The 13,852-nt window shown below is 38.2% G+C and overlaps 1 protein-coding gene across 3 annotated transcripts in view; it reads right to left on the bottom strand.

The window, feature by feature from the left end:
* RIMS1 (regulating synaptic membrane exocytosis 1) overlaps nucleotides 1–13,852 on the bottom strand; it is a 354,476-nt gene that overhangs the window by 179,361 nt on the left and 161,263 nt on the right. The window lies entirely within an intron of this gene.

Here is a 13,852-nt window from a genome sequence, read left to right as displayed (position 1 = left end):
CAGGACACCTTTGACAGTTTAATTCACATTCCTGCCTTTTCCTTTCCTTACCACCTAAGTCTGCATAGATGTGGTTTAATTTCTAGTTCCTCCTACAAGTCAGATTCCTCCCAGATCCTTTAATTCTAAAAATTTCAGATTTAAACCAAGAAATTAGAGCAGCAGTACCATATGTATTGACCATTTCAAAAGTTAACCTCTATTAAATAGCATTTTCTATTACTTCAAAAATGTTATATACCATCCAAACAAAAAAAATAAAACCACACAACTAAAGCAGCGTTTAACATTGACCATGTTGTTTGTTTAAGCATCGCCAGAAAATTCATTCCTAATCCTTATAATAATTTTCTAGGTCAAAGTAAGATTAGGTCCACCATAGCACAGATAACTGATGTCTGACAACACTCCTTAAGTTCATATCATTATTTGGTTTTGTATCTTTTTTTTTTTTTTGGAAAAAAAAAGAAAAGGATGCCTATAGATTAGAATTTAAAGGAAACATTTGAAAAGTCAAAATGTAAATGGTACATTTGTTTGTTTAAAAAAAAAAAAAAAGAAAAATCTGCTCACTGGCAAAAGTTAACATGTTCCTAAATATCTCCTTTCAGTGGCTTGTAGAAATAGCCATTCCCTAAAACTTCCTCAGCAGTGAGATTTAAAACCTGGTAACAGGAACAGATTAATCAACTTTCTGCATAACTGATTTCAGAGCAACTTGTCTGTGGAAGAGTATGTAGCAGCACAAATGGATTTATTCCTAAGCATTCAGTTCAATTCCCATTCCCAGGGGGCTGTTTTGCCCTCAACAGACAGCCTCTCCTTAAAGACAGTGACGACTCCACTACTGGCAAAGCCAGAACACCTGCCCCATGGGAGATAACTGAACCGACCTGGGTATGTTGACAAGGTTCAGTGTGTTACATAAAAACTGGCAGAAACAGGAAACACCAGAACGTTTTGAGAATCTAAATCTGTTTAAATTTGTATCTGTGAGTTGCTTTTGTGAGGGTCACTTTTATCTGTAAGTGCATGGGAAGCTGGAAAGGTCCCTGACTACTACAGGTGCTGCAGTGAAGAGAAGTAACTCTTTCCCAGCCAAAACCAGCACACTTTTATACTACATTTTAAGTAAAATCTGACCCTGTACAGAATACCAAATTAACTTGGCATCCCATGTGTTTTGATGTAAACTTACACCAATTTGCTGTGGTAGAGCTCCAGAGCCTGACAGGCAAGAATGTGCATTATACCTGAGTGACCCAGGACTTCGGGGAGTTAGAAAAAACTGGCTGTTCACTAGCCCTCAGCTCATGGCACTGATTATTATTCACTGGGTGAGCACAGGTTTTTGCTTATCTCACAATTCAGGTGAGACCTGTATGAATAACTGCACACAGCTTAAAGCGAGTCAGCTGGGGACCGCAGCTTTGCGCAGCATGAGCTCCCCGCTCTGCAAAGCTATCTGTCACTCCTACCCAAAACTCACAGGACCTGAGTGCCAGGATTTGCAATTCCCACCTGAGATGCAGGAGCAGGGCTGAGGCACTCCAAGGACTGTAGCCAGCTGCTTCAGAACCGCATTTCTTCTCTTGTGACACCTGCTGATAATCTTTAATGCAGAACAGTCTGACTTTGAAATTCCTTACAAAGGCAAAGAATAAAACAAAAGCCTGCAGAATTCTATAGTCACGCATAGTTCTATGCACTGCCTCTAACACCACTCTGGGGTGGTGCCGTACAAGTACACCTCATGTCACCTGAAGTATCTAAATGCAACAGAGGTACTGGAAGGCGCACATGCCTTCTAATAGCACACACACATTCTAATTCCTATAAATGTCTATGTATATATTCACAAGCATGTACCCCCCCCCCGAATAAAAACCTCATCTTACTAATGTTATGAAACTACAATAAAACAAAGAATATGAAAGCATTCACATAAATTATTCTATCTTTTCTTTCTGCTCCTGAACCTACCTCACTGCAGTGTTCCTGAAGCAGGTAACACAGTGTGCTCTCATTAAACAGGTGTTTCTTATGCATTAGGTCACAGAAAAAATTAGGTTGGAAGGAAATGTGCTTTGGGGAAGTAGGAAGAAAACACGTGACTTCACCAGAAGGTTCAGCAAGATCTCTTAAGCACAAACATAGAGAGTCCTCTGTAAATGTGTATCTCTAAGCTTCCCAAAATTCTGGAAAATTTGCTCATGATCCTCAAAAAAGAGCACCTTTTTCTTGCTATGTTTATTTTTTTCTGAGGATAGGACTCAACCCATGTAATGAATAACTGCTTCCGTAGAGCTATAATTCTCAGTGTAATTTCCATATCCAGAATATATTTCATACACTGTGTCTGACACTGAACCCATAGGACAATGTAAATCCACCTACGGAAAAATGCACATGGAGATGAGATCTGATAAAGAGTTTTAAATTACCAGTTCGAGTAGGAAGGTGTGCCTGCACTTCCAGACTCTCGCTTTGCTAAGAAAGAAATTGTCTTGCATAAACAGAGTGTGACAGATAAAAATGAGATTTGACTGCTCCATCTAGCGGCTCATTAAGCACAATTTTAATGGCTAAGAACATGTGGCCTAATGGGTTAAAAAGTGCCACGTGTGGTGCTTGCTGAGCACGAGAGCAAAATAAATTCATAGCACCAAGTTCTTTTAATAGCAAAACACAAAAATAATACCAAAAAGTTAAATAAAATTTCATGAACATTTAATATCATTAGATCCATAAAAGCAGGTAAATATTTTTACATTTTTAATTATTAGCTTATTTATTCTGTTTAGTTAATCAACTTTAATAAGAATGGAAAAGCTTTAGAAATCATTCATTTGAATTTACAGTGAAGTTATATTTCTATTTGAGTTTACATTTCCAGTGAAAAGGTATCTTATGTTTTTAGTAAAAGAACCCAGTTAAGAAGCAGCAAACCATTAAAACATATGAACTGACTCTTACCTATAAGAAGTAAATAACAAAGCTTAGGTGTGATTCAGAAAGCTAATTCTACTCCGTGAAGGACAAGTCCTAAACAAAGCTATAGACCCACTGACTTTTAGAGAGAAAAAGAAGTGTGTGCCCTCAAGTCTGCCCAAGGCTATTCCACGGCAATTCTAAAATATTCCAAGAACTTAGATCCTTTAGAAAAGCAGTATAATAACATCACCAAGTTGTGTTAAATAGAATATTTTTTCAACAATAATTTTGAGAATAACTAATTAGAATTTAAGCTTATATTGCAGATGAAAGAATTACCAAATCAAGGACTAGGTTTCAAAAACTGGAACTTCAAATTCTAGAAATTAATGTATACAATTAAATCATAAAATACATGTGAGTTAAAAATCAGACAAACATGTGATGTGCTTCATTTTCCCTTGCTACATGTCTGAAAACATTTTGTTTTAACTTACACATATGACTGAGAGGTAGCCAAGGAATATAACCGTTTCACGTACTCCTCCACCACACATAGCTCCCACAACTAACACGAAAGACATACCAAGTTACAACCCTATGTGCAATCAAAACCTCTTTGTAATGAAAATTAATTATATGCTTAAATTCTTACAGACCTGCATTTAGAATTGCAAAATAGTCCCATGCTACCTGTGGCCGAGGTGAAGCATACAACACATATCAAAGTTAAACACCTTTTTCAGTCTGATGTTCCAAAACAGCCCACCTTCCCTTCAAAGGCCATATTTGGATCTGGGAAGTTTAGATGAGCCACGCTGCCCTCCACATTTCTCAGCTTGCTCAACAGACCAAGCTAGACTTGGTCCAATTTGCATTTAAGGTACAGCAAAGGCACAGGTCACAAAGTAAAGAATGCTGATATTTGCTTTCTAAAATAGAAAAGGTCATGTTTACAGACAGGAAGGAAATTCTAAATAAAATGTATTATTAGAAGTTGCTTCATGGCTGGAAAGAAAGTGTAATAAAATATTTAACACTGTATATCTAGAAAGTATTGCTGTAGGTATGCATTTACTGTATAACATCAAAGCATTTCTGAGACACTCTCTGACAAAATAGCTCTACAGTTGGAAGTGTTTAACAATTAGAAAGTTTTTCATATACTATTTTTGCAGTCAGTCAAGGGAATGAGCTGAGGGACTCATACATAACAGAAAGATATTTTTAAGAAGCTAAACATGTACAAATACTGAGATTGCAAGTGTTGGAGCACCTCAAAGAGTAACCAATTCAACTCTTAACATTTAGAGCAGTTGGGTGTCTGCAGAGGGAGGCAGTGAACTTATTAACAGGCTAGCACCATGTAGGTCCTAGCTCTCTATGTGCATTAGCCAACAAATAATCATTGTTGCATCACATTTTGTGTATCCTGCTTGCAAACTTTCTATTCTCACAGCAAATTTATGAAGAAAAGCCAAAAACAACTATCAACATGAAAATAAAACTATAAAACTCTGTCCTGTCCTTACATGTCTTCAAGATGAGGGGCAAGCCAAAACAAAAGCCCTTTTAAGAGTCCTCTAATTGGACCAGAACAGCAACGTGGTCAGTTATCAGAACCATTAGGTTTAGGTCTTAAAAACTGTAAGATCTGGAAATCTGGTCTTTTCATATGAAAGAAATACCTCCACAACATCTTTATAAGGAGTAGCAGTATACATACATAAATCACTTTGCTACCTGATAGGAAAAGCAAGCAGGCAAACAAAAGGGTAATTTAGCTGATTAACAGCAAATTAATAGGTAGTGAGAACAGGAATCTAGGCTCAACTGCAGCAGGCAACCTGCAGTTAGCCACAAGAGAATACAACCATGCCAGAGGACACCTGACAGTAATCTGGAATTCTGCTGGATGCCAATAAATGGAAGAAAAAGGTAACTAATAATAATACTATGTCCTTGCATTAAATAAGAATACTATTTTATGATCATCAAGGCAAGTTGGAGTCTCAGTCATGGACTGAAATCTGTCCAAGTTAGGCACCGTACAAACATAAAAAGAGAGCCCAGGCTCCAATGAACTTGCAATTTAAAGGCAAGGGAAGAAAACAGGCAGACAAACAAATAACAAACAGTGACTACATTTATACCAGTGTATTAGACAGTGCGAAGTGGATTGTCTTTCTTGCTCTGTCATTAGAGTTATCCCTGGAACAGTGGTGCCCTGCATCAGTTAGCACTCTCCCATTTACTTCTAGGCAGGAGACAGGCCAAGAACAAAACCTATGCAGCTTCCATGCAGCCTTTCTCTTGAGGAATGCAAATGCTTCATCCTACGGAAGTGCGCTGTGTTTCATTACTTGGCCAAAGATGTCAAAGAATGGCTCTTTAATTCACTAGGACAGTAAGTATAGCCAATGAAACTGTATGAGATGTGCACCTTTGAAAATGCAACTCTTGTGCTTGGTATCACAGGTGAAATGGAGACAAGAACCAAATTCAGTGATTCCAAAGTCTAGGTGGGGAGTCCCTGACTGTGAAGTTCATATATTGTACAGAAGCAGAAAGGAAAGAAGAAAGCGTTAGAGCAATGCAAAAACACATGAGCAAATATGGGAAAACACATTTTCAGGGGACCATTCAGAATGGACAGGAACAGGATGAAACCATGCATATTTAGTCAAAGGAAACACAGACATTTCATAATTATTAACCTTCCTTCTGACACAATCAAGTTTTTCCCAGATGCCATTTATCAGCACAGTGATTTTAGAAAGCTCCAATAGGCCAGCCTGTCTACTCAAAGTTGTGCTGAAGAAAAAAAACTGGAATGGTTCCTGTGTGTTACGGTAATGACGTGCATTATTAAAAGCAAAAAAAAAAAGGTATCAAAGGTATCAGATAGTAACACAAAATACTAACCAATAATATCCAGTATTTTACACCATATGGTATAACCCCTGTGTTTGGACTCAATATGATTTAGGATGATCAGAATGAATACACTGAACCCCTGGAACTAAGAAAAGGAAACAGAAGGATTTTTTTCAGAAATTCAGATGCTTGTTTGTTCCTAGGTAACTCTATAATTAACTAAAATAAACTCTGAAATTAATAAAAAAGTACATATTATTCTAAAATAAGCCAATATTTAATTTACCTTTTTCTTTCACAGGCTTTCATTTTCCACCCAAACAGAGGCAACTTCCCCATACAGGTGGAAAAAAGCAAAAGGTTTGGATTTCAGTCCCAAGACCTAAATTCATCCTTCAATATGTTGCACAGACCATCCACCGTTACGCAGCTTTACCAAACACAGTTCGGTTAATCCTTCACAGTTCACCTTTTCCTCCAAGCTCTCAGATCAAAAGAATAATAGTAAATCCTGAGTAGCAGTTCACATAACTTTTATGGTATACAAAAAATATAGGCATATACAAAACAATAGCAGGACAGAGTAGGGGAAAGGATCATCCTCTGGCTGTAACACCATGCCACGTTTCAAGCTAGCTGAGTTTTAACTCCAGTTCACTGCATGGCTGCATTTTGAAAAATGCTCAGCAGCTAAAATTAGGGCAAGTTTTTCAAAAGCTCTCAGCTCCCTCTTAGACCCTTAAAAAGTGCTCCATGACCTGCAGCTCCCACTGCTCTCCTCTCACCTGCTACCACCAGTGATTTCTGTATGGAAAAAACCTGACATTAATGTTCTTGAGAATTGGTCCTTCATGGAGAAATCTAGAGAAGTCCTGAGTTTCTCTACAGGTCCAAACTCTCTCACTGCTCCTGAAATTAAAGCTACCCTGCTTGTCAGGTGTTGTTCAAAGTCTTTTTGAACTTATGATCCTATTCCTCCATGCTTTAGTATCCCCCTTTTCGTAATGACAGTACTTATTACAAATTACTATTAGGACAAATTCATTGCTGTTTTATGAATTGGATGTGCAAGAGAAAGGTAAGCGACAAAGAAAAAACAATTAATAAAATAATGAATATGTGAAAAATCAAGCAACATGGAAGGCAGAGCACATTAATAGTAACGATACATAATGCCTTGCCAACTGCCAGAGATGTAAGAAAGAACTCAAGATTTAACAGTTTGTGACATCTTTTTCTTCCATGTCTCTTAATATGTCAAAACATACATTTCTTTTTTCCTTTTCAAAAACCAGATTGTCACAATTTTGTACTGGAATTGGCTATCAAATATCATTAACTAAAGGGTGACAAAAAAGGATAAGCTACAGTCCAGAGTACTGGGGATTTAGCCTCAGATTTCTCTACCTTGGCCCAGAGCCCTCCACAGGAACAACAGCAGTATTTCTAACATACAATTCCAGTGCAGGCTATGACGAAATTGATTTTTTTATTTACAGGAATCCTCTATTTCAACTGAGTAAGAAATCATTATTACAATTACCTTTAACTCTGCTTACCTGACCTCTGAGATGACATGGTTTCTAGCACGGAGCTTCAAACTCCCTAACCCTCCAGGGGAAGAGAGAAACACTCACTCAGTCTCTTTCCCCCTACAGTTTCTTCTTTCCTATCTAAAGCCCAGTCCTTCCTCCCTGCTTGCTTTTGTTTGTTTGGGTTTTTTTGTTGGGTTTTTTAGGTTTTTTCCCCTTTCTTTTCTGGACTGTTCAACCCACCTTTCATCCCACCTTTCCTTAATATATCATGTTTTATAGACCTTGGTCAATCTCACAGCTCTTCTGTGAACTTCCTTCAGCACATTCACAACCTTCTTAAGGTAAACGAGAGAATTATTTATTTATTATTTATTTATTATTTATTAGGATTTTAAAGGAGAATTGAGCCACGTATCTTCTGTGACATCCCCATTTATCTGGTTATGTATCTCTGTGAAGTGTTGGATTTCTTGGCAACAGTATGACTTTTTTCCCACTCATGCTCAGCTTATTTAATTTGTATATGCATGTATGCACTTTCAGTAATTTCATAAACACAAAAAAGATTTCTTACTGCCCAACACTAAGTTAACAAGCACTTATTTACAACTCCATGAGCACTGTAAATAATTTCAGCTACTCAAAAACACTGAATATTGACACCATTGAATAATGTAAGCACTGACCAAAATTCTGAAACGAGAGCCATTTTAGTTTATATTTTCATTAAAATCTGAATCAGATGTAGATCTAAATTATTGCACAAGGACTAGAAGATAAAAAGAAACTAATTTCTAAGAGCTAACAATCTTCATAGCAAAGGTATTTTATTTTACACTAAGCTAAAGCTCAGTCACATTTTAAAAATATCCAGCTCTTTTTAAAACTCCATGCCCAACTCTCCATGTGAACAGATGTTAAAACATGCTAGTAGATGTTCCAGTACAACCTAACTTGCCTACACTCCAGATTTAAAATACCTCAGTGAAAAAGCTTAGCTAAAAAAATTTAAAAACAGTTTCTTCTTCTCTATAGCCTTTTCCTGATGTTTTCTTTCGGTCCACTTATACACCCTGCTGCGTGCGTGTGGTTTCTGTCTTAGCCCACAAGCTACCTTTCTTGCCAACAATACTACAGAATTTGGAAGAAATCACTGGGGCAAGGATTTAATTTATGCTCTCCTTCCCCCAGGAGCGCACAAGTACCCAAAGCAGCACTTGAAACACCAGAGGAGGATGGAGGAAAGGGTCAAATCCTCTTGTCATGGAGCTGAGCCAGCACCAACACATTTGTCTGCAAACGACAGCGGCCCTTTCTCCTTCTGACCTTCAGGACCCCTCATCCTTGTCACAATCATCCTGCCTCACACCTGCACAATACACCAAGATCCCAGCAAGATCCCTGCCCCTAACACTTTCTAACCAGAAGGGTAATGTCATAAGAATGAAATGAAATTGGGTTGCTCTGTTCCTACTGGTACCGTAAGAAAGGCATTATGAATGAAACAATCATATCTTCATGAAAGTGACTAGAATTTAATCTCAGAACGTTTTTTTCAAACACAACTCCAAATCTATCACTCTCTTCACTCCCAATTAAAGCCATGAGCAAGTAAAAAAAGTGAGTTTTACTTAGCTTTTTACCATTTTGCTGACAATATGAGAGTATTAGGCAGATTTTCAAGCCTAAACAGTGTGAACAAAATACACATTTAGGCAAATATGAACAATGAGTAAGCAAAATGTAAAACCATTAGCACATCTATTTACATGAAAGTACATGAGCAGGTCCCAGTACCTCCTTACATTGCTCCAATTTCCAACTATATTTTATCTTCCAGTTTCAAAGACTGCATGACAGAAGTCTAGAATATCTCTTGTACCTATCATGGGATAACAGAAGTTACGTACAACCTCATGACAAAGTGACTTGCCTGGTTGACATGGGGGAGGCGGTGAACATTGTCTACCTGGACTTCTCCAAGGCTTTGGATACAGTCCCCCACAGTCTCCTCCTGGAGAAATTAATGTGTTATGGCCTAGACGAGTGGTCTGTGCAGTGGGTGGGGAATTGGCTGACAGGCCGCACCCAAAGCATAGTGGTAAATAGCTCCTTTTCAAACTGGCAACCTGTCACAAGTGGGGTCCCCCAGGGATCAATATTGGGCCCAATGTTATTCAACATCTTCATAAGTGATCTGGATAACGGGATCAAGTGTAGCCTGATGAAGTTTGCAGATGACACCAAGTTGAGTGGGGAAGTAGACACTCCAGAAGGGAGAGCTGCTCTGCAGGAAGATCTGGATGGGCTGGAAGATTGGGCTAACAAGAACCTTATGAAGTTCAACAAGGACAAGTGTAAGGTCTTGCACCTGGGAAAACATAATCCAGGAGTACAGCACAGACTGGGATCCACCTGGCTGGAGAGCAGCTCTGTGGAAAAGGACCTGGGGGTCCTGGTGGACAGGAAGCTCAACGTGAGCGAACAGTGTGCTGCTGTGGCCAAGAAGGCCAACAGGATGCTGGGTTGCATCAAAAAGGGCATCGCCAGCAGAGAGAAAGAAGTCATCATCCCACTCGACTCAGCACTTGTCAGGCCACACCTGGAGTCCTGTGTACAGTGCTGGTCCCCACTATATAAAAAGGATGTGGACAGGCTGGAAGGGGTCCAGAGAAGGGCCACCAAGATGATCAGAGGGCTGGGAAGGCTGCCATACGAGGATAGGCTGGGAGAACTGGGTTTGTTCAGCCTTGAGAAAAGGAGGCTCAGAGGGGATCTCATCACCATGTCCCAGTACTTAAGGGGTAGCTACAAAGAATATGGAGACTCCCTTTTTACACAGAGTCACATGGAGAGGACAAGGGGGAATGGACACAAGTTGCTCTTGGGGAGATTCTGATTGGACATGAGAGGGAAATTTTTCACAGTGAGAACAGTCAACCATCAGAATAATCTCCCCAGGGAAGTGGTTGGCTCGGCCACATTGGACACCTTCAAGAGTCATCTGGCCAGGGTGCTGGGCCATCTTGTCTAGACTGTGCTCTTCCCAGAAAGGTTGGACTAGATGATCCCTGAGGTCCCTTCCAACCTGTGATTCTGTGATTCTGTGTGATTCATCTGGAAACAAATCTGCCAGTTCTACACAAATTCTTGGGTTTAAACTTTAAAGAAGTTCTAATTTGCATTCTTCATTGGATGGCAGTAGGCAGAAGCTGTTCTCAGTTTTAAAATGACGTCTGGATTTCATGTGTCATAGTCCAGTTTGTGTTATTCTAGCAAGTCTTTGGAGCAATATGAATGCAATCTGTGCCTTCTAAGAGGATTCCTTTTGCCTTGCCATGACAGTGTCATCACTGGAGACTAAGTGTGCCTAATGTTCAACTATTATGTATTTCAGAATAAGGAGTCCTACATACTAATGTATTAATAGGCATACCTGCATAATAGGATGAAAAAGATTATCAGCAATCAGTAATAGTGTCCTGCAAAAGGTGCAGATTTTTTTTTAAATAAATTTGAGGTGGCCTTTTTGGATACCGCTACACAGTTCTTTCTCTAGATTTACTCCAACATGGAAACAACTTGACATAAATCTTTAGGTCCTCCACCAAAGAGGCAAAATCCCAGTGGACTGCAAAAGACATTTATTTTTTGGAAAGAAAGTGTCTCCAATGCTTGTGAATTATTTTGTTAATCATTTTGAAGAAAGACACATTAAAAGGTTACAGTAAACAGCAGGAGATGTACTAGCTAAATTAGCTTGCTTTGTATTTAAGAATATCACTTTTAGAGGGTGTTGTGTGCTCAGAAGACAGGGTAATGCAATCCTAAACAGTGTTTCTAGGAAATGCAAATGTTAAAAAGTAACTTTTGTACAGCATCTACTTCATATGTAATTTTTGGCTATTAATTTTCAATACAGGCTCATCCACTCTACCTATACCTTTCATTCCTATGGGGCATTATTTACTTCTAAACATCTCTGTAAGCTGTTTTCCATAGAAAACTTCTATTTTATTTGTTCAACACAGAATTTTAAATAGTACATCTTTATTACTCAGTTGCTGATTCCTTTATATTAGTACTCACCAAATATTAACATTTTAAGATCTTGGTTTTTCTTTGTAAAGCTGTTCGAAGTTAAAGATTTTATTTGCAATAATTCTATCTTTCTAGTTCCATTTCTATTACTTTGGCACCAGATTTCTGACTGCAATATTTATATAAGAGAGGATGGATTCCAGACCCTCCTGGGCTTATAAACTAAAGCACTACAACTAGGGACCTGTGCAGTATCTCTCCAAATTACACGCAAAGCACTGAAGGAATGGTGGGTGAAATTCTGTTTGTAACAATGCTGCTGAAGAGCAAAGAACAGGATTCTGACCTTAATTACAATAGGGGAATTTTAAAATTATTTTTATCCATTTTTTAACACTAGACCCTTTTACCATGGCATTTTTTTCTTTTAGAATATTGAAGGATTTCTAAAAGATTTCCTTAGGTAATAAAATTTCCTGCCTTTCCATCTATTCTTATTAAATGCTGCAGATTTTTTCAAGTACTGATGAAAATTTAATTCTAAAAATAATTGGATAAATTACTACCAAAAATGCTTCTGCTCCTCCATTTGTATTCACATTTCCTAGCTCTTTTTCTGTACTATAACCCCATCTTCAAAGGCTTTCCACTTTTTTCCCATGACAAGGATTTTAAAAGTCATATCAAGACCAGGTAAAAAAGAAAACACATTAACAGCTGCATCTCTCAACTATTAAATTAATAAATATATTTCTGTAACTAATTTATTGCATACCCCCGTACACACACACAAATCATATATACACATATATACATTTATATATATATATTCTGATTAATAACACGGTGATAGCTTACTGACAAGTAGAGAGAAGGACTCAAGGAATGCTCAAGAATGTTAACCAAGTATTGAGTTGGCAGTGGTCAGACAGGTCCCTAACATATTCCTATTTATAATATTTATTCAAATACAGTGAGATAGCACTGTGATATGATACAGACCAAGGCCTCTGCTGTCAAAAGGGGGAGCTTAAATATCTCTCTTGGAGGTAACCAAGAACTTGATTTAGTTATTGAGAACATAAGTATTTAGAGACATTTGAAACCCTCTGGGATTCATAACACTGAAGGAAAGAAGTCTAACCCTTAATGACTTAACAATACAATGGGAAACTAGTCAAAAGCCGAGATCAGTGTTGTGAGCCTGAAAGCAGCCATCAAAAGTTTTAACTTACAAAGGACCATCATGAAGCAACCTTTATCAACATATTGATATCCGTATCAATGACTTTCAGCCTGGACTTGACTTTGACATCAATGACCTTCCACTTTATAAGGATACCCCTCACTGAATACAGGAAATCCTTTCTACTTCATAAGCAACCTTAAACTGATGCACGTAAATGAAAGATAATAACAAAGATGAAAAGGAAATGCTGTATTACAGACTGCTACTACCAACAGAGGAAGTCAGGGAAAATGACACAAATCCAATTTTCAGCATAAAACACTGCCACAAAATAAGGGAAAGAGATGTGTTCCCTTAGAAAGACAGAATAGTTGAGACTGGAGGGACTTCTGTAGGTAACCTAGTTCAAACCCCACTGCTCAAAAGCAGGGTCAGCTACAGCAGATTGCTCAGGGCCTTCTCCATTTGGCTTTTTAGCATCTCCAAGGATGGAGACTGTACAACATCTCTGTGTGATATGTTCCAGTGTTTGACCACACCCACAGTCAAAAAAGTTAGGGTTTTTTATGTCTAAGTGGAATCTGGATTAAGATTTTAGGGGCATGATCATCATCCTTCCTTAAAAATGAGCAGAACAGCAAGCTTCCATATGTTGAATGGAAAAGATCACACTTAGAGAGTTAAAACAAGCAGCTATTCAGATGGGATAGGAGAGAAATGTTGTCTTTTTTTAATATGTATACCTGTAGCTTTACAGGATGTCAGGAGACCACAACATCAGATAAAGACAGACAGATCAGCATACATGAATCATGTCAGAACAGAGTGCCAGGAACTAAAAAGCAATGGAGACAAGCCATTGGCATTTTGAGTATGAACACCAGCAGAAAACTTTCAAGTTACAAACACAGATAATTAAAGAGCTAAAAGCTACTTCCAAAGATACAAAAAGCCTTCAGCTCACTGTATTGTCACTTAAAGACAAATCAGTTATAAGAGAGTTGGTTGGTTCTACCACAGTCTTTTCTGATGATGCTTATTTTATCTGTTCACCATTCATTAAATTGATTAACTTCTTCAGCCAGAAGCACAGAGTGTACTACACTTATTCCTCACTGATGAGTGTTACCATCAACAGATGAAGACAAACTGAAATAACAGATTTTAAACATAGTTGTAAGCCTGGGAGCAAATTCATCTAGATAAGTTAGGCAATTCTCATTTCTTTCCTGCGTAACACTGCCCTTGCCCCATATCCTGTCCTTGATAATAATGA

This window comes from Phalacrocorax aristotelis, chromosome 3, assembly GCF_949628215.1.
Source record: "Phalacrocorax aristotelis chromosome 3, bGulAri2.1, whole genome shotgun sequence".
NCBI classification, from domain to species: domain Eukaryota; kingdom Metazoa; phylum Chordata; class Aves; order Suliformes; family Phalacrocoracidae; genus Phalacrocorax; species Phalacrocorax aristotelis.
Note: the sequence above shows the minus strand (reverse complement) of the source record. Positions and strands in the feature narration are given on the sequence as shown.